Source organism: Haematobia irritans, chromosome 3, assembly GCF_050003625.1.
Source record: "Haematobia irritans isolate KBUSLIRL chromosome 3, ASM5000362v1, whole genome shotgun sequence".
NCBI classification, from domain to species: Eukaryota; Metazoa; Arthropoda; class Insecta; order Diptera; family Muscidae; genus Haematobia; species Haematobia irritans.
In genome coordinates, this window is record NC_134399.1 from 53323017 (window position 1) to 53345209 (window position 22193).

The following is a 22193-nucleotide window of genomic DNA, read 5'->3' on the forward strand; positions in this document are numbered from 1 at the left end:
GGTACGTGGTGTTAATATATGGCCTCAAACACCCATGCAAAAATTGGTCGAAATCGGTCAATAATTATATAGGCCCCATATAAACCGATCCCCAAATTTGACCTCCGGAGCCCCTTGGAAGAGCAAAATTCATCCGATTCGGTTGAAATTTGGTACGTGATGTTAGTATATGGTATCCAACAACCAAGCAGGAATTGGTTTATATGAGTCCATAATTATATATATCCCCCATATGAACCGATCCCCAGATTTGACCTCCTGTGCCTTTTGGAGAAGCAAAATTCATCCGATCTGGTTGAAATTTGGTACGTGGTGGTAGTATATGATATTTAACAACCATGCCAAAAGCGGTCCATATCAGTCCATAATCATATATAGCCCCCATATAAACTCATCCCGAGATTTGGTTTTGGAGCCTCTTGGAGGAGCAAATTTCATCCGAGTCAGTTGAAATTTTGTACATTGTGCTAGTATATGGCCGTTAGGTTAGGTTAGGTGGCAGCCCGATGTATCAGGCTTACTTAGACTATTCAGTGCATTGTGATACCACATTGGTGAACTTTTCTCTTATTACTGAGTGCTGCCCGATTCCATGTTAAGCTCATTGACAAGGGACCTCCTTTTTATAGCCGAGTCCGAACGGCGTTCCACATTGCAGTGAAACCACTTAGAAAAGTTTTGAAACCCTCAGAAATGTCACCAGCATTACTGAGGTGGGATAATCCACCGCTGAAAAACTTTTTGGTGTTCGGTCGAAGCAGGAATCGAACCCACGACCTTGTGTATGCAAGGCGAGCATGCTAACCATTGCACCACGGTAGCTCCCGTTAACAACCATGCCTAACTAGGTCCATATCGGTCTATAGTTATGTATAGCCCTCAGATAAATCGATCCCCAATCACACAAAAATTGGTCCATATCAAGTTCATAATTCTAACTCACAATCTAGAAAACGATGTTAAGAAGTTTTATGATACCACAACCCAAGTAATTCTATTGTGGATGACAATATTTCGTAGAAGTTTCTATGCAATCCATAGGTTAGGTTAGGTTAGGTTAGGTTAGGTCGCAGCCCGATGTATCAGGCTCACTTAGACTATTCAGTCTAGAGGTGTGCACGTGAGAAATAGTTTACTCACGCTCACGCACACTCACGACTGAAAAATCATACTCACGCACACTCACGCACGATATTTTTTGGTAGGACTCACGCTCACGCACACTCACGAAAAGAAAATTTGTACTCACGCACGGAAACGTCGTGACTCACGAAAAATACCGTGACTCACGAAAAATATCGTGACTCACGAATAATTTTATGATTAACCTTACCGAAGTGTCTAAAAATATGAGCATTATTAAAATCGAGAGTGTTATTAAACTCTTAACATCCCAAGTGTCACTAAAATTGTAATTGAATTTAACTCTTAAGCGTTTTATGTTGGTGAGCAGGAATATTTTCGTGAGTGTAATTCGTTACTCACGCACACTCACGAAGATATTATTTTCGTGACTCACGCTTACACACGATATTTTGGTTTGTTAATCACGCTCACACACACTCACGCTGTTGCCATGAGCGTGACTCACGACTCACGCACGAATCACGAAAATTTTCGTGAGTCACGACAATTTCGTGTCACGTGCACACCTCTAATTCAGTCCATTGTGATACCACATTGGTGAAGGGTACATAAGATTCGGCCTGGCCAAACTTACGGCCGTATATACTTGTTTTTTGTTTGTTTGCTATGGAATCTGTGAAAAATATTTAGTATACCTCAAGTCAATATTTAGTATACCCAACAGACAACAGTCATTGTACAGACATCATCGTGTTAAAAATGTAGAATTGTCTACCAGAAGTGATGATTTGCGGAAAGCATTAATTTTTTGTTTTCATTTGAAGAAAAGTGCTGCAGAGTCGCATCGAATGCTTGTCGAAGCATTGGTGATCATCCTCTATCGGAAGCAACATGCAAAAGATGGTTTCAAGGGTTTAGAAATAATGGTGCTATAGCCCCTTAGCTAAAAATTTATAGACTGAACTTATAGGTTCAATTAATGTTTTATTACATAAAATGAATAAAAAATCAGACATCAAAATAACTAGACAATTAATTTGTAATAAAGCAACTAAAAGTAGTTCAACACTTTTCCCAAAAATCATCAAAAAGAAGTTAATTATTTAACTACACACGAAGTTTTTTTACTTTAATTTTTTTCATATTTTAATGGGTAATTTTTTGTTTTCTTTGTTTCAAATAGTTTAAGAAAAGAGTAAGAATAAATAAAATGGCAAAAATCATTCAAATTTTGCCACAAAAATGCTAAAATCGATAATTTTTGAAACTATTCGAGGAAAAACGTTTCAAACAAGCGTTAGAATGCATTAAAAATCATAAAAAATATAAAAATATTTATTTGGGAAAATATAAAATTTTCAATTTCAAAATTTCACATTCAATACATTGAATTCGGATCGCATCTTAAGAACTGATGCAAATTGATTGCAACGGCTGTTGAAACGGTGGACATTTGTCTTAAGACAAGTTCATATTACATTAATCGATTCTCCGCCAATTTTGCACCACCTCCGGACCCAAAAAGAACATTTTACTTCTTTTTTGGCGACGCTTTTTTGCAGCATTATTAAGATATTCATTTATGAAAGAATAGTTTTAATATCAATTATTTTTTTTTGTGATTAAATTGATTAAATCAGTCTAAACAAAATAATAAAGGAGCTTTAGTTATTAAACTAAACATAAATTTAGGAACTTAAATCATAAATTCAACCGTCGAACTGAACGGACGTGTTTTTTAATAGAGGTTTATTTCATATTACGAATTTCACGTGTGGTGGAAAATTAAACCACCATGCAGCGAAATTCAACGTCATCCACTGAGTTGCTAACTTCAGGGCCCAGTGGACGGGTATCGACTGAAGTTATCAATTTGGGCAGTGACCAAGAGTCAGGCCCAATTAGTGGACCTGTAGACGGGTCGACAGGTGGCGACACTTTGACCAGTCGAACCTTTTCGAAGGTAACAACATCAAAAGGAGGTAATCCCTCACGAAAGAGATTCAAAGAACACAGAAATGCTTTGTTTATCCCAAAGAAATTAGGATCTGTCGACCCAAGCACGTTGTCGGCTAAGCAAAGCGATTCCTTAAAATGGGCTCAAGGAATTCTTGAGCTGGCAAAAGGGAACGATCACCAGATGAATTGCCATCCTCTAAACGGGATCAAAGATCGTTTGCCTCAGTTGCAAAAGACAGCCTTGTGATGACTATCATTAATAAAGGAGCATTGGACGGTATGGTTCCAAAGCCAAAAAAAAAGGGGGGGAATTGAGAACGCGATGTCTGGTGTCTAAACAAGTTTCCCGGACCAAGTCCTCGACGGCAAAATGCTGGATGGTATCAAGGACGATATAAATTAATATCATGTGCGGACCAGAGGCCTATGGATTGCTTTAAAGCTGCTTTGATGCTAATTGGTGAAGTTTGGGAAGGAGCCGCTTAGGAGTAAGTCGATAGAAAAGACATACCGGTTAAACCTAGAGCACATGCATGGATACCTATAAATCCTCCTGATCCTGATTCAATACTAAATAGACTAAAGGAATGTAATCCAGATCTTCCAACCGCCCATTGGAAGGTTGGTCGTTTGGATTAGGTGGATGGACCAAGACGACATGCGGTGTTTATATTGAACATTGAGTCGCTGCTACATCTAGCCCACACCCAAGGACGTGTAAGTTATGGCTTTAATGACATCCATATGAAGGTATACAAAATAGAGGTGTGCACGTGAGTAATAGTTTACTCACGCTCACGCACACTCACGACTGAAAAATCATACTCACGCACACTCACGCACGATATTTTTTGGTAGGACTCACGCTCACGCACACTCACGAAAAGAAAATTTGTGCTCACGCACACTCACGCACGAAAACGTCGTGACTCACGAAAAATACCGTGACTCACGAAAAATATCGTGACTCACGACATATATCGTGACTCACGAATAATTTTATGATTAATTTACCTTACCGAAGTGTCTGAAAACATGAGCATTATTAAAATCGAGAGTGTTATTAAACTCTTAACATCCCAGGTGTCACTAAAATTGTAATTGAATTTAACTCTTAAGCGTTTTATGTTGGAGAGCAGGAATATTTTCGTGAGTGTAATTCTTTACTCACGCACACTCACGAAGATATTATTTTCGTGACTCACGCTCACGCACGACATTTTGGTTTGTTAATCACGCTCACGCACACTCACGCTGTTTTCATGAGCGTGACTCACGACTCACGCACGAATCACGAAAATGTTCGTGAGTCACGACAATTTCGTGTCACGTGCACACCTCTAATACAAAAGCGATCAGCCAAAGGATTTCGAAACGAAAAAGCCTCCGGTAGAGTTAGAAGAAGAAAAATCTTGCGAAGCCGAAGGAGACATAAAAACTGCAGACATTGACGAACATCGTATGCGGGAAGTCCCTACAGGCTCAAACCTCACCAAAGCTGAACCGCCAGTCTAGAGATATCCAAATGCAAATACTGGGTATCTTCGGTCTACATGGGACATGATAGGGAGATGCCTCCATGTGCCGTTAAGACCTTAGTTGAGGAGTCACTGAAAACAAAGACAAAACTCATTATGGGTTGCGATACAAATGCAGATCATAGTATTTGGGGAAGTAGTGATAATAATGTAAGGGGAGAGTTTATTTTGCGTAGTAACCTGGTAGTTTGCAATAAGGGCGATACACTAACCTTCGTCACCAAAAACAGGCATGAGGTGTTGGACGTCACATTGGCCTCTCCGGAACTGAATGATAAGATATCTGAGTGGCAAGTTTTGAGGGAACATAGCTTCTCAGATCATCGCTACATCAGTTTCAGATTGGCTGTTCGTACTTCAAAGACCATATTTCCGCCAAATGTTAGGAAAGCTGATTGGAATTGGTATAGGGGATCGTTCGATATGATGATACCGGAAATACCAGAGACAAATATGAGCACTGTGCAAGATTTAGAACACGCAGTGGAGAGGATTACTAAGGCCTTCAACATCTCACTGAAAGATGCATGCCCTAGAGCGAAGCCAAGGGGGAAAAGTCGACCACCAAAAACATGCAAGAGGTGTTGGACGTCACATTGGCCTCTCCGGAACTGAATGATAAGATATCTGAGTGGCAAGTTTTGAGGGAACATAGCTTCTCAGATCATCGCTACATCAGTTTCAGATTGGCTGTTCGTACTTCAAAGACCATATTTCCGCCAAATGTTAGGAAAGCTGATTGGAATTGGTATAGGGAATCGTTCGATATGATGATACCGGAAATACCAGAGACAAATATGAGCACTGTGCAAGATCTAGAACACGCAGTGGAGCTCTTTAACAAAGCAAAGTCCACCAGAGCTCCTGAGGATGCTTACAAGAAGAATCTGATAGGAAACAAGCGAGAACTGAGAAGGGCTCAGCATAACTCTTGGAATGATTACTGCAGCAGTATTGAGAATACGTCCGAGGCTTCCAGACTACGGAAAGGTACTATCATCCACTAACTCCGCTCCCAATTTCGTTAAAACATCGGAGGGCAATTGGACAACGTCCAGTGAGGGGTCGCTGGAGGTACATTCGGACACGCATTTTCCTGGAAATTGTATCGGAATCTAGAATAAAATGGGCGTTAAATAGCTTTGGATCATTCGAATCCCTCGGACCTGATAGAATTACTCCGGCGAAGTTACAAGCAGTGACTGAAAGAATTACAACCCCTGGTTGACGGTGATATATAAAGGATGTATAAACTTAGCATATATTCCAGAAAAGTGGATGGAAACAAAAGTCGTTTTCATACCGAAAGCGGGAAAAGCCTCTCACTCGAGTCCGAAGGATTTTCGACCAGTCAGCTTATCTTCATTCGTACTTAAGACTCTGGAGAGGATGATAGACATTTATTTTATAAGTAGTGTCGATTCAAGTTTGCTCTCGAAACGACAGCATGCATACTCGAGTGGCAGGTCTACTGAGACCGCATTACATGAACTAGTCAGCTTTATTGAAAGGTCACTATCTGTCAAAGAATACACAATCGTGGCGTTTCTAGACATGAAGGGGCGTTCAATAACGTCCATCCGAGCTCGATATTAAATGGACTGACAACTCTGAATGTTGATCCAGGTATACTAAGGCTGTTAGACGAACTTTTAGTAAAGAGACGTATTTCAGCCACACTAGTACAAGCAAACATACAAAGGTATGTGAACAGAGGCACTCCCCAAGGAGGAGTTTTATCACCTTTTCTTTGGAATGTTGCTATAAACAACCTTCTGGTTTCCCTAGAAAAAGAAAGGATAAAAGTGGTGGCATACGCAGATGATGTGGCGCTAGCAGTCAGGCGAAAATTTCCATGCACAATCAGAGATATTATACGCTGTGCTCTCCGGATGACTGAGAAATGGGCGAAAGATAATGGTCTTGGAGTAAATCCTGCCAAGACAGAATTAGTCATGTACTGCAAAGATCGCAAAACTCCCATATCCTTAGGGGGTATTGAAATTCCCTTTGGTGAGTGGTCGGAAAAAATGTACGGTCACTGTTCGGTCCTCAAAATAATGCCAGATGTGCCTAACACTTTTCGACAAAAAGTTTGAAACTCTAATTCCTAATAGTAAGGCGTGGTGTACACAGACCCAAGTGGGTTTCGGAGTATATTCTAAAGATCTGGAACTTCGAATAGCGAATGTATTACCTAATCACTGTATTGTTTTTCAGGCTGAAATATTAGCAATAAAAGAGGTGACGAATTGGCTGAGAAGTAATGTTCCAAAAAATGTTGGCATTAATATATACTCAGACAGTCTACCTGCAATAAAATCCTTGAACTCTGTGTTCTTTAACTCGAAAACGGCCATCGACTGCCGCAAATCTCTCAACGAGATGGCTGAGGAGTACAATATTCACCTAATATGGGTGCCTGGCCATAGGAATAGTATCTGTTGGTATGTCTTTGGCTGCCTATAAGCTCTTACTGCGTGAGAAGGCTGTTACGATGGCAAATGTTCGATGTGAGAAAATCAAGGGTTGTAACGACACCAAGCAAATATGGCCCCCCATTTAACGGGTCGCTGCATGATAGGCGAATTTGTAAAAACTATTGGTGCGAAGTATAATGACTACTGTATGAGCTGTCATGATGCGGAGGAAAAGGAATCAATTAAACACCTCTTGTGTGAGTGTACTGGCGGACCTGGAAAATATTAACTTAAGCAGTCTGTTAATGTTTTTAGAACAATCTGGTTGGTTCAGCATAAGAAAATAATAGTAAAGATTTAATGGTTACATCTAGAAGTGAGCCTGAAACTTAATCGGGCTGCCACTTTAACCTAACCTAACCTAACCACAGCTTTATTTCATAAATATCAGACTTCAAACTTTCACTTATAATAAAGAAACTAACTCACAATTTAGATGACAAAGTTAAGATATAAAACTATAACTATAAAAACAAAGTTAAGATAAAAACAGCTACCATTTAAGTGGTTTCACTGCAATGTGGAACGCCGTTCGGACTCGGCTTTAAAAAGGAGGTCCATTGTCATTGAGCTTAACATAGAATCGGGCTGCACTCAGTGATAAGAGAAAAGGTCACCAATGTGGTATCACAATGGACTGAATAGTTTAAACTGGGATATTTAAACAGCGTTAAAATTGTGCTTTTATTTGTCAGAGTGGGGTAATAGTCCCCATAAAGAATATATATTCTGGGTCGTTTGTTGTTATTAATGTAGGTCAGACGATATTGCAAATGGACAATATCGTACTACTTTTAGGTATATCCCCCATATAAACCGATCCCCAGATTTGACTTCCGGAGCCTCAAGGAGCCGCATATTTGATTCGATCCGGTTAATATTTGGTACGGTCCATACTATATTCATTATAGAACTCCATACACTCCTTGCTCTTGTTTTGTGAACTTGTTTAATACCGCCGAACTTATGGATTTGCATTAACCAGCCTTTTACCATCTGAATGGATTTTTTTCCATCGTATATATTTCCAATTAAAACGTTGATTGAAGCTGAAATCGTTTTCAGTTAAAAAATAAATTTTTTATCAACCTAGAGACATTAAGTCAATAATCGAAAATTTTTAAATTTATAATTAATAATGCAATTATTTTTAATCAAACTCGAATTAAATAACTTTTTAATCAAACTGAGTCAGTTTAAAATGGTAAAAACTTAATTTTAAACAATCAAGTTTTTAATCGAACTAAAAACAAACAAAAGTCTGTTAAGAAAGTGATTGAAGTTTTTAATTTAAAAAAATGGGATTTGCAATCAACATCAATTAATAAAAAAATTATCAAAATTTGCTAATGAAATCAATTAATTTTTAATCAAGTGTTTTTTCTGCCCAATTATGATGTGATTGAAGACATTTCAATTAAAAAATTATTAGCATCAATTTATTTCGTGATTGAATCAGAACAAATTTTTCTGTATATGTGTGTGAATTGTTTTGCTATTTGAAAAATTAATGTTTATTTAGTATTTATTTTAGTTGTGGGTCACAAATAGTTTGCTCGTTTGTTTGCTTAAGTGGATGGATGATTTGATGAGTTTGCGTGTTGGGTTCATTCAATTTGAAATTTCATCTAAATGCTTGCCTGGAATAATTCAATTTTTGAAATGCATGCGTGTTCATCGATTTTTCTTCCCTCCCTCCCCACAGCACGCTCATCGCAATAATCATTATTTTATTTATCGTTTAATTAAATGTTTTCCGTTGTTGTTGTTTTTAGTAAATATTGAAGAAGAATTGTTTCGTTGGCTGTGTAATTTTGTTCTGGCCATTATGGCATATCAATGGGAATTTAATGATTCACTCGTATGTTCTGTTGAGGGGAGTTTTCGTAATGATTGATAACAATTTCGATAGTATGAAGATAATGGCCATAACAATTAATTTCAATAAATATTTTTTTTTTTAATTTGAAATGTTATCTAATATATACTAATTCGTTGTTCATATTTATAAATATTCGAAACGGACCGATTTATTTTTTAAACGAATATGACTAAATATACTTGTAAATAGGTTTGCGATCTAATGGCAATCATTATGTGGCTTAAAACGAAAATAATATAATATGTTATTAATTTTGGAAGTTCGTATATTTATTAAAGGAAATGTACATAGAGAACATGTATCTATCGTCAGACGGAGCCGAATATTTCATCCAAATTATCCTATGCCAAGTGATCGCTCCATTTAGTTCTGTTCCGTAATAGGAACTACTTCCTTTCCTAATTCCTTCTTCAATTTCGTTCCCCTTGTAAGCGTTGCTCATTTTATTCTCAGAGTTGTACCAAACTCTGAGAGTAGTACGCCATTATAAACAGAAGAATAAACAAATCAGCTGATTGTGCAACGCACAAAAGGGAGCGAAATAGCAGTGAAAAAGTTTTCATAAAGCTTAACAAGCAAATCTTACAATCATTTCACAAGCTATGTAAACCCTATGGGAGTTATTTCTTCTATCAGAAATGCCCATTAGGTTTACATTGCTCGAAAAATGTTTACAAGAGTATTAGGTATAAGAAGAAAAATAACTGTGGAACTAAAAGATCGAAAGAGCTGGAACTAGTTCCCGCAGTTCTTTAAAGTGACTACACCCAGAGAAATGATTGGTTGGAATTCGATTAGGACAACAGTTTGATAGTGGAGACCCACAATTTTTAATTGTGTGGAATAATTGTTAGTTATTTCTCTTGTTTGATAGTTTATATAATCAATATAACGGTGGAGTGACCAAAAGTTGGTACACACGACCAAACATTGGTCGTTATTTATACATTGAAGTAACTAACTATTTCAATTTATTCCACCCTGTTGTGATAACTGATTTGTTTTACCAATGTGTCACTAAAGCCAACTGAAAGTCCGCCTAGCCAATAAGTTGGTTGTGTTAACAAATTTTATAGTTATAAAGGAATTTGTTGCTATGGACTACATAAGTATGACAACAAATAAGTTGTTGTTTGATTTCATTAATTATAAACTCTAAATTCTCAAAATTTCAATACAATTCAAATTTTTCATGTCGAGTACCCAATATTAGAGAAAATTCTGGCCATAAAGACTTGCTGTGAATTAGGTATATATTCTTTTTAATTCGGTAGCTGCATTCTTAAGTGGTGAGTAACATAATCATCAAATAACATTAATACCACTCACTCACTTACGTTCTTCCCTACTAGAGATATTTTAACAAATGTGACGATTTCCGAGGATGTGAATGGTAAATATATAGATTGGCTACCTCGCCATCGAACTTAAAATCGATCAGAACTGAAGAAAGATTCTGGTGCAAAGACATAAGAACATTTCAAGGTCCATGCGTGAGTCACGATCGAGTAATTGTGAGTGGAGCATCAGCAGCATCTGCATCATTTCCATTCAGTTTTTAATATCTGTTGGGGTTTTGGGTACATTGGGGTACTGCCACTCAAATCGAATGACATATATAACCATGTAAGGCGTGTACTATTAGACAAACTTTGCCAACAGAACACGATCAAAGGTACTTTTTTAACGTTAACGCATTTTTTTTATATTATGTCTGCTTTTCTTCCAGAAATTTAAAAAAAATATGTTTTGACCTCCTTGGACCTGAAAATTGTGTAGATTTCGCAACTCTTGCTATTTCATGAAGTTTCTTTGGCAGTTCATAAAAGGTTCTAAAGATGACGATGTTTTATTAGGTCAATAGTCAATAAAAATATTAATATGTATTAAAATTAAATACAGACTAAAATTAATTCACCAAATGGTTTCTTTAATTTCTCAAGTATTGGTTGTCCGAAAATAATAAATAGTTGTTTCAACAAACGAATAAAATCTTATTGGTTGGGATTACCAATTAGACTTATAATGTGCCCAAATTTTAGTTATCCAAACAATTTGATATATTGTTGTGCAAGACAACAGTTGGTTGCTTTGACAAATTTTGTCAGTTATATTCTGGTAGTAGATGGGACCGAATAATTTGGTTGGCAAAAGAATTGGTTGGCACAACAAATTTGTTTTCTGTGTGTAGTTCCAATGAACTGAGTCCATCCGGAAACGCCCAAAACTAATGTGTATGGGAGTTATATCAAGAGAGAAAGCTACAATAAGCTAATGTTTTTCATTTTTAAGGGACAGCATAGATGGTTATCCTGTTTCCATTTAAAAGAACGTAAAAATGTTCCCCTGTTCACAGAACATAGATTTTTCGTCAGTGTTGTCTATAAATAGAACTACTTTTCTGTTCTTGCTTATGTTTTGAGGGCTTAGTGGTACTTGTCAGTTGATTACGATAAGAGCTAAGTTAGGTTAGGTTGGACAATTTTTATATAAAGGAGGTCTTTTGTTATTGAGCTGAACATAGAATCGCGCAGCACTCATTGATAAGAGAGAAGTTCACAACCAGTGGTACCACAATGCTTTAAATAGACTAAGTCGGGGGGAAATAACGGGTTATTATTACACACAAGTTTCTAGAAACTCGATCTTGATGAAAATATACCATATATTAAAAAGTTATATAAATAATTGTAAAAAAATAATTACTTCACACAATCCTGAGATTTTCGCAATGGAGACCTTATATCGATTTTTCATCTTTGTAGCACCAGAATAAACAATCTTCGGAAATCACCTCAGCTTTATCATAAAAAAGGTTCGTATACATAAATTATCTCTAACACAAGAATTCCGTATCCTCAGTGAATTCTAAAGCTGAAAATATACCAATTCGCTGAACCTGGAAAAAATGAGATCATATATTATAGTCTTATTTATATCTATACGTTAACCATCAAAATACTTCTTTTGTTGGAAAAAATTAAACAATAGACTGATTTGATAAATTTAACAAATCTGAAAGATGATTCACTCTTCATTAGAATATCGAGTTTTGTAATATTTAATTTAGAATGCTCAAAAAGTACAATCTGGAGATTGGTTTAACTAAATATGCTTCAAAATGTTCCAAGGTTTTATAAAAATCATTTCTTAATTTTTATAAAATATTTTTTTTTAAATGTAAATAATGCATAGCAATGATTGTCTTTAAAGGTAAGGGTTGGAAGATTTATAGGATTTCATGCTTGTTAATATTCAACTTGCATTGACCTTTTTTTCTTCCTGTAATTAATATAAATATTGACGACTATATAAACGTTGATATTCATATTGCTATTGATTACATTTCGAGAACTGTGAACAATGACAATAACATTCTTAACATGAAATTAGTTATCACTGTAATTGTTTTATGAAATTATGTTATTAGATAGTAGGTGTAATCATATTGGCATTGCTATTTTGATTTGTGTTATCATGGAGGAAATTTGCGTCTTTCATTTATATTTGAAAGTGGAAGTGATTGAGGGCAAAGGGGAATGTTGAGATAATATGTACAAACAATTCAATTTACATTTGGTAACAAAATTCGAATGTCCTTCAGAGATAAAATTCACACGCAGAGAAGAAACATGATTGTCACAATCATATTCGAAGAGCAAAATAATATGATAGGAGCTATTTTTGCGGCGACCATGTAACATTTTCACCTGCAACCATGTTGGCTCAGTGAACATGGTTCTAAGAAAAATAAAATTGTCCTCATCTAAAATGTTATTATATTGATAAAAAAAAATTTTGTTTCCATTAAAAGACAATGGTCACGATCTAAAATGTTATGGTATTTGTCAAAAATGGGTTTCTTTCAGTTAAAAGAACATGGTCACAACCTAAAATGTTTTGATCTTTATGAAAAAAAAAATCTTGGTCGAAAAAATGACGCCACTTGATAAAAGAAAACACAAAATTAACTTTATTTATTTGTTTTTATTTATTTATAAAATAATTCGTTGGTTATTTGTATTTATAATGTCGTGCAAGCAAACTTCACATATTTTTACACACTCCATTTTGGTTCAATTTCAACAATAAGTAATAATTCCATATTTACTTCGTGCCCATCAAATGTACCAACGCAGACATCATGTAACAGCAAATAGAAATAAATGATACCATATATCAAAATGCAGAACAACAATCAGGTACATTTTTTTCAATTACACTTTCCTTGTTTGTGTTCACATAAAACCACGTGCCACTTCTGAATAAATAAATTAACACAATAATTCCGTATTCTCCGTCCATTCCAAGAAACAATCAACACACGACTCACGCTCAAAATGAAAATCGTGTGTACCTGCTCAATGTTTTTATAAAATTATTTTCGCTGCAAAAATAAAAAAGTAAATGGCCACGAAAACAATGTACATGGTCTTTATGGCCATGTAATGGTTCTAGACATGTCTATACGTAACCTTTAAAAATACTATTTTCTCTGCAATAAGTAAAAAATTTAATGGACAGGTACATGATTTTTCCCGACCATGTAATGGTCTCAAATTCTATCATTTAAATAAAAGAACATGTTTGCGGCATTTGAGAACCATTTAAATGCTTATTGCCAACATATATTTTTCTCAGCTCGAAAATTACTTTTACAAAGACCAAATACATGGTTTTCGCGACAATTACATACTCTAGATAAGCATTAAATGGATGCGGCAACCATGTCCAAACATGTGTGCACAAAAACTGCCAGTCACACTCGTATATAGCGCAATTTATGACCAACCATTTTTTCAGTTGACGAGAATACCACAAATGTTTTTGTAATAAAACATACTCTTGGTTTTCAACCACCTACGTTCTCTCTGACTGTGAATTTATATGGCGTGGACAGCATATCTCTTTAAAAATCACCAAATTTCGAACAAATAATTCAGCTTCCAAAAGTTTAAGAAGTAAAATTGTCGTATCTCTATATAGGTGTTATGTAATCAAAATTGCAAGCAAATTGCACAGAAATTGAATCCGGATGAAACAAATAAAAATGGGGACATTCATATATTTTACAATAAGTACAAACTGACACACGGAATATTAAATACCGCCCCTTGAATCGCAAACAAAAATTTCACAGAAGACAACCCCTCACAACAGATTACAGGAACATCGTTTATATTAAGCATAGTTCTGTTCTGATTTAACGTCTTAAATAGGACACATTTTGCGGTTTTGTTGTAAAAATATGCTAAAGTAGTATGTAATGCCGAGCATCTTTTCGAGATCTTGCGGAAATATTTGGAATATATGTAGGTAGTATTACATATAATTCGTTTCGTAAATTTGTGTACATCGTTTGTAAGAAAGTGACAAACTAAAGGTGAGTATTAAATTAGAGTTCAGCCGCTAAAATCGTCATTTTTTTCACGATTACTTTTCTTTAATAAGTCATTTTAAGGAAATGAAACTTTGTGAAAATTTGCTTTGGGCTATTCCCCATCAAGCTATAATAAAATTTAAATCAAATATGTATAATTTTATGCCTTCTTTACTGATTTAGTTTTCACTTTAGCGGCTAACTTAGTACTCACCTTACAATGGGTTATTTGCTTTAAATAAAGCTTCTTTCCATCGGCTTGTATGCGCTCAACAATGTGGTTTATAAAAAGAACTGCATGTGCGTTGATGACTATAAAGTTGTATTGATGACAATAAGAGCTACATGTCTACTGTGTTTGCTTACAAACTGTATGGAACGCGTTCGATTCTCCGTCCAGGCGACAAGATAAAATGTTTAAAATTGCAGGAAAAAGTGTTAAGGTCTAAATTCTTTAGGACCACATAGATTTAGACTATTGACAGACTTGGAACAATCTGGTTGGTTCAACAGAAGAGTTTAATTGGTGAGTTCAACGATAAAAGCTACAAGAGTCCATATCGAATATATATAGTAGACTGATACATATTTATCTTAAAACTAGTTTGAATCAAGGTTTCTTTTACTCATATTTGTACACAGGAAAATATAATTAAACTATTTACAAAAACACTAATAATGAAATTAACCCAATTTGTAAATGAAAAGGTGGATGTAAAAAAATTTTAAATTTATGTTCAGTTTAATTTTATTATTGTGTTTGAAATATTTCCCAGCCCAATGCATTTTTTTCTTACTCGTATATCTCAAAATAATTATGAAAAAAGTTCAGCGTAAACTGATGCAGAAGAACACTTTCTTTCTTTTTTCGACCTTCAATAATACACCCTCAAAAAAAAATCGCTTCTCTAACATATGTTCCAAACATATTTTGCAGGAAGCACATATATTATTGGATACTGCCAAAACATTAATATGTTTGTTTTATGTGAACATATTATATGTTTGGAAGCCTTTTCAAAAATATTATATGCTTGGAAGAATTTTCCCCAAAGAAGATTATGCTCATTCCCTCACATAATTTTCACTTCTACGACATTTTTTAGTTCTTGGCACCTTTTTCTGTAGTACAAATAATGTTGAAGAAATTATTCAATTTTATAATTTTTTTTTAAAGTTTACCTTTCGCCTGGACGGAGATTCGAACCGAGGACCATACAGTTTGTAAGCCAACACACTATCCACTGGGCTACGTAGCTGTTATAGTCACCAGCAGACAATTATCGTTATATGTTACATTTATATAGCATAGTTTGCAGCGCCCACGAGCCCATGCAAACATAACATTATTTAACAAAAACATATATTTGTTGGCCACGTGGAGCAGTGGTTAGCATGTCTGCCTTGCATGCCAAGGGTCGTGGGTTCAATCCCTGCTCCGACCGAACGGCATTTTTTTTTTAATTTACACATTTATATTTATACTATATTACATGTTTATAATGAAACTTCGAAATGTGGGTTATTAAAGATTTACAGTCAGAAAAGAACAGTGCTTGATATAAACGAAATGGACCGAGCTTTTAAAATATTTTGTAACAATTTTGTAACAAAAAACTGTTTTTGGTATAAAAGTTTGAAATTTTGGAAGGAATTCAAAAACTCTAACAAAAGAAGAATGTGGAGTATAAACATACACAAATAATTTTATAATATACACATAAATTTATTTAGGCGTGAATATTTTTTTACTACCATTTAACACCATTAACTTATCGTGTTTTGTACTTAATTTCAGTTTTATCTTTAAAGCCGGTATTAAGTTGGCATTATCGCTCTAAATTGAGTTGGCATTATCGCTCTAAATTGCCTTTTACTTTTCTTTAATAATTCATTTTAAAGAAAATAAACTTTTTCAATTGTTTTAGCTGCAAAACTTAATGCCCGCTTTTATATTTGAAGGTGTCCGTCAACTCCTCTTGGACTACTTATTAATAAAGAGGAACTAAACTTTGTCTTTATACATTTTACTGCTTAATTTTTCACTATTTCCTCCTTTTTTCAATTTACTGTCCCAACTTTAAAAAGAATATAGTGCCCTTTCGTTATTTATATGAAGATCCCTTTGTAATTTTTGTATATTTTCCACCGTTTTTTTAATTTCTTTACCTTTCCGATTTCTTTTAACGAACCAAAAAAAAAAAAAATTGTGCCCATAATGCCAAAATGATAAACAAAACACATGTCCACACGTACATAAAATGCTGCTCTCAATGCGAAAACACATGCTGTTTTTTTCAAATGTCTATTATTCTCTTGGTTCCGAATGTCTATTCTCTTTACTCCGAATACTCAGTCTAATATTCAAATTAAATAATATTTAAACTTAAGCATATCAAATTTTTGGCCTTATCATAAAACAGTTTTCCGATACAACATACACAAATAGCTCTCTTTTGATTATCTCGCCGTGTTATGTTGATATCTTTCGTCAACCCTTCCGGTTTCCATCTCTATTTCTTTCTCTGTCGCTCTCTGAATAAAATGTCACAACATATAAATGTTTACTTGAAATTTGTAAATTTGTATATGTTTACATTCACACATATTATTTTTATGAAACATTCATGCCCCAAACATAATATATTCTAACATATTAATATATGTGTCCCAAACATTTAGTGTTAGTTTAGGAACATTACATGTTTGCACTTAAATATATTGTGTTTAAAAATTGTGCCCGAAACACATTTTGTTTATATCGGAACATATGAAAAACATATTTGTCTAACAGTGTAGTAAGAATGATCTACTGCACTATTAATCGTGCACCTGATTTTGAGCCAATGATGTTTTTACTCTTAGTTCTTTTTTTCTTTCATGACAGGGTGAAAATTCGTAAATTAAACTATAATTAATAATGAACTACTTTGTGAGAAATACGAATTTAGTAAATCTTTATGCTTAATCTGCGTATAATTTTTTCCGTTTTTTAGTTCATTTAACTAATGTACGCAAAAAATATTAAAGTGAAGGATACTTTCTCCAAACATAATAATACCGTGAACTAAAATAAAGTTAAAATGGCTTTAGTGAAATAGAGGGTTCACTTTTGAGTGTAGAATAGAGATATTTTTACAATACACAGATTTTTTACCAACATTACTTTTATCTCTGGTAAATATTAATTAAATTTTGGTTTCAGATTACACAGAAGTACTATGGATGTTCTGGAAAACCGTAATTTTTAAAACTGCGTTATAATGTTTTAAATGCATTAACCTTGATTTCAAACCTTTAAGACGTAATTATTTCTCTCCTCTGGTTTTATGTTAAAAGATACAGTGCGCATTTAAGGGGTATACGAAGCAGTGGCCTTCATAGAGACCTGAAGATCAATACAGTAAAGGAAGAAATTCAGCAAATCCAGAAAAATATGAATTGAAGTTGCAAAATCATACGAACCTTGAGATTCCAAAATTGCTTGAGGTAGATGTTACAAGAAGACTTAGTCACTACAAACCTCTTGATTGAGGATTCGCTTTACAATGTGTTGTAACACACTAGCTACTTAATATTTATTATTATGTTAAAAAACTACCAGTTAGTCTTCACATAATGTACTAGTTGTAGTGTTGTATTTAAGCAATATTGTAATGCTTAAGAAATAAAATAAAATTATATAAGGCATTCTTCCTAATTTCTTCGATAATTACATAGTTCAAACAAATAAAAATGTCCTTGACGCTATACGAAGTTCAACTTTCTTCAAAAGTAGTCCATTTTAACTAAAAGATGGGGTTACTTTATTTTGAGTGTATATTTGTGTTACATTATGTAAACAATTGAAAAAGAAGGAATTGGAATTTATTGACTAATTTAAATTTTAGGAAGAATGAGAGAAATACTGCACCGAACTGAAAAAGATTTAAAAATAATATTTATTTTCATAAAACTCTTGATATTTGAAGTAACTCGGTAGAAGTGCGATTAACTAAATTTAAGTCCAAACCTTGTTCTGAATTACGAGCTACATTTTTTTCTGTGTATGATAAAGCGGTCGGTTGGCAGATTGCAACACTAGCAAACGAGCTTCTAAATCTATTCATACAAAATAGTAGAAATAGGTCCACGAGCGAAGCGTAATCTATTTAAAAGCTATTTATAACAGGTTGGCTGATAAGTCCCCGGTCTGACACATAGATGGCGTCGCTAGTATTAAATGCATATTATTTTTATATAGTACCAACCTTCAAATGATTCGTGTCAAAATTTGACGTCTGTAAGTCAATTAGTTTGTGAGATAGAGCGGGTCTTTTGTGAAGCAACTTTTGTTATTGTGAAAAAAATGGAAAAAAAGGAATTTCGTGTTTTGATAAAATACTGTTTTATGAAAGGGAAAAACTGCGGTGGAAGCACAAATTGGCTTGATAATGAGTTTCCGGACTCTGCCCCAGGGAAATCAATAATAATTGATTGGTATGCAAAATTCAAGCGTGGTGAAATGAGCACGGAGGACGGTGAACGCAGTGGACGCCCGAAAGAGGTGGTTACCGACGAAAACATCAAAAAAATCCACAAAATGATTTTGAATGACCGTAAAATGAAGTTGATCGAGATAGCAGAGGCCTTAAAGATATCAAAGGACGTGTTGGTCATATCATTCACCAATATTTGGATATGCGGAAGCTCTGTGCAAAATGGGTGCCGCGCGAGCTCACATTTGACCAAAAACAACAACGTGTTGATGATTCCGAGCGGTGTTTGCAGCTGTTAACTCGTAATACACCCGAGTTTTTCCGTCTATATGTGACAATGGATGAAACATGGCTCCATCACTACACTCCTGAGTCCAATCGACAGTCGGCTGAGTGGACAGCGACCGATTTTATCGATTATCTTGAGAAGGGAAAAACCATCAACAGTGACTATTATATGGCGTTATTGGAGCGTTTGAAGGTCGAAATCGCGGCAAAACGGCCCATATGAAGAAGAAAAAAGTGTTGTTCCACCAAGACAACGCACCGTGCCACAAGTCATTGAGAACGGTGGCAAAAATTCATGAATTGGGCTTCGAATTGCTTCCCCACCCACCGTATTCACCAGATCTGGCCCCAGCGACTTTTTCTTGTTCTCAGACCTCAAAAGGATGCTCGCAGGGAAAAAAATTGGCTGACTGAGGCCTATTTTGAGGCAAACCCGAAGGAGTACTACCAAAATGGTATCAAAAAATTGGAAGGTCGTTATAATCGTTGTATCGCTCTTGAAGGGAACTATGTTGAATAAAAAAACGAATTTTGACAAAAAAATGTGTTTTTCTTTGTTAGACGGGGGACTTATCAGCCGAACTGTTATCAGTATCAGAGTGCAAATAATTTTATCTTAGAAGGATAGCAGTTGTTACGTTTTTAAATGAACACACAAATAAGGTATTAGATGTAATTTAAAGAGCGTAATAAACACCATTACAAATGTAACGTAACTTTAAAATTTCGTTCTTTTTATTGGAGTTTTTAATTGAATTAAAGTTGAGCATTTATATAAATCTTAAATTTTGTGAAGTTCGACCCGTCGGTTCCACTTCATGGTGCCAAACATGACTCAGTTTTTTCAACATTCCCTTCGAAATCTAAACAAGATATCTAAATTGATATTGACAAGGTATCCGGGCAGACCGAAAGCTTTTAAAAATGGCTCCAATATCACCAAACCGCAATTTAGATCCGATAGCTTTCTTTAAATTTTGTAAAGCTCAATATTAAACGAAGTGCCATATATCCGACTGATCGCTTGCCTATACCATAATAATAATTATTAAAAATATCTAATCAATATATGCTTAAAATGTCTGTGTGAAATTAAATTATCGTTAACTATATCACCCATGAATAGATTTGGCTACTTCCACTCTATAACGTTTGTCAAAATTTTGATGTTGCTTGTCGCGTTGACATGGATTTTTGGATGAGATATATCTTAAGTGCTTTTAATCCGGATTTGCCTTCTCTGCGTGATTACCGATTGTTATCAGTAACCAGATAAGAAGCTGATTTTGTTATTTTTGTAAAAACTCCTTTGTTTACTGTTTCATTCAAATTTTATTTACTCGAAACAAACACATGAGCACGGATGCGTATATGTCTTAGGTTTTGTATTCCACTGCTGTCTTGTGACGTAAAGTAATTACGTCGTCCAAAGCGGTCTATTAGATTCTCATCCCACACTTTGCAACGTAGTCGTAGAGCAAATGATCATATGGCTAGGGGGGCAGGATGGAATCCATCATACGTAGTTTCTATTGTATTTTTGTTTTATTATCTTATCGTGCCATGTGAAGTGATAAACATATTGTTTGCGTTTTTCTATTTTACTTGTTACATACTTTTATTATTATTTCGTGAAATTCGAATTTTATTGCGTTTTTCTTTTCAATTTGAATTGTTCTTTATATACTTCTGGAATTGAAAGAATTGAGTTTTTTTTCGAATAGATTTTGTTATTTTCCACTCAAAACAAATCTATCTGTTCTTAATTTCCATTGTAGCGGGAATTTAGTCATTTATGTTTGATATTATTAAAATTTATAAATAATTTAAATAGAATGGAAATTCTTCGCAAATCAGTGCTCTTCAGATTTTCCTTGTGAATTTTCCGTATTGGAAAGGCTTTTTCGGTTTAGGTTAGGTTAGGTGGCAGCCTAACCTAACCTAACCTAGGTGGCAGCCCGATGTATCAGGCTCACTTAGACTATTCAGTCCATTGTGATACCACATTGGTGAACTTCTCTCTTATCACTGAGTGCTGCCCGATTCCATGTTAAGCTTAATGACAAGGGACCTCCTTTTTATAGCCGAGTCCGAACGGCGTTCCACATTGCAGTGAAACCAGTTAGAGAAGCTTTGAAACCCTCAGAAATATCACCGCTGAAAAACTTCTTGGTGTTCGGTCGAAGCAGGAATCGAACCCACGACCTTGTGTATGCAAGGCGGGCATGCTAACCATTGCACCACGGTGGCTCCCTCTTTCGGTTTAATTCTTCTTATTGAAAATGTTCATGCTGTAGGCTCATTTATATACGAATGGGAATTTTGCTTAGCGTAGAAGACGCATTTCTCTAATATAAAATTGTGTTCCTTGTCCAAAAGTCGATACACTTTTCAATCAAACGACTTGTCCTTATAGTTAATTGAATCGTGTCTTGACATGAAAGAAAATGTTGTTTGACTACGATCAACTGAGCTTTAATAATTCTGAGAACATTTCTGCAAAATTAATGAAATCGTGGGAGTGGGCGGTGCCAATCATAATCACTGTTGGCCTGCTAATAGTCCTTGGCAATACTTGGTTATGATTGGGCATGGCACCGCCCATTCAAACTTGGAATGAATATATGTCATGAAATATCAGAGGTATGAATATGAGATTTGGTATATATGTTGATCGTATAGTATGAATTACATCCAAGGTGGAATAGGGCGGTGCCACGCCCCTTTTAAAAAATGTTCTGGCTCAGTCGGATTTTTTTTTTTTGGGAAAAAAATTAATACAATTTTCACTTAGTAATCAATTTATTTTTTATTGTAATAACGTTGACGAAAGGGGGATTATTGTATCATATATGTAACTAAATTCGGTATATTAAATTGTTATAAATTAAAGATATTAAAATTGTTATAAAAATAGATTGTTTCCTCATATCTACAAAGTAGGAAAAAAGTTTATACATTAATTTTTATATATATCGTTTTATCTAATTATACAATTGCCTGTTTCGGTATCAGGCTAACATGAAATGTAATATCGTTTTATATTATAAGACATATGTTTCTGACGTGCTATTTTAAAATATATGCCCAAAATCATCAAAC

At 34.8% G+C, this 22193-nt stretch overlaps 1 long non-coding RNA gene across 1 annotated transcript; it reads left to right on the plus strand.

Moving 5' to 3' along the window:
* The first annotated feature begins 10037 nt into the window (after positions 1 to 10037).
* On the plus strand, positions 10038 to 10867 carry LOC142232101 (uncharacterized). The gene is made up of 3 exons (XR_012721025.1): positions 10038 to 10234; positions 10298 to 10620; positions 10675 to 10867. It is a non-coding gene; the product is annotated as an uncharacterized LOC142232101 (long non-coding RNA).
* Positions 10868 to 22193: the final 11326 nt, after the last annotated feature.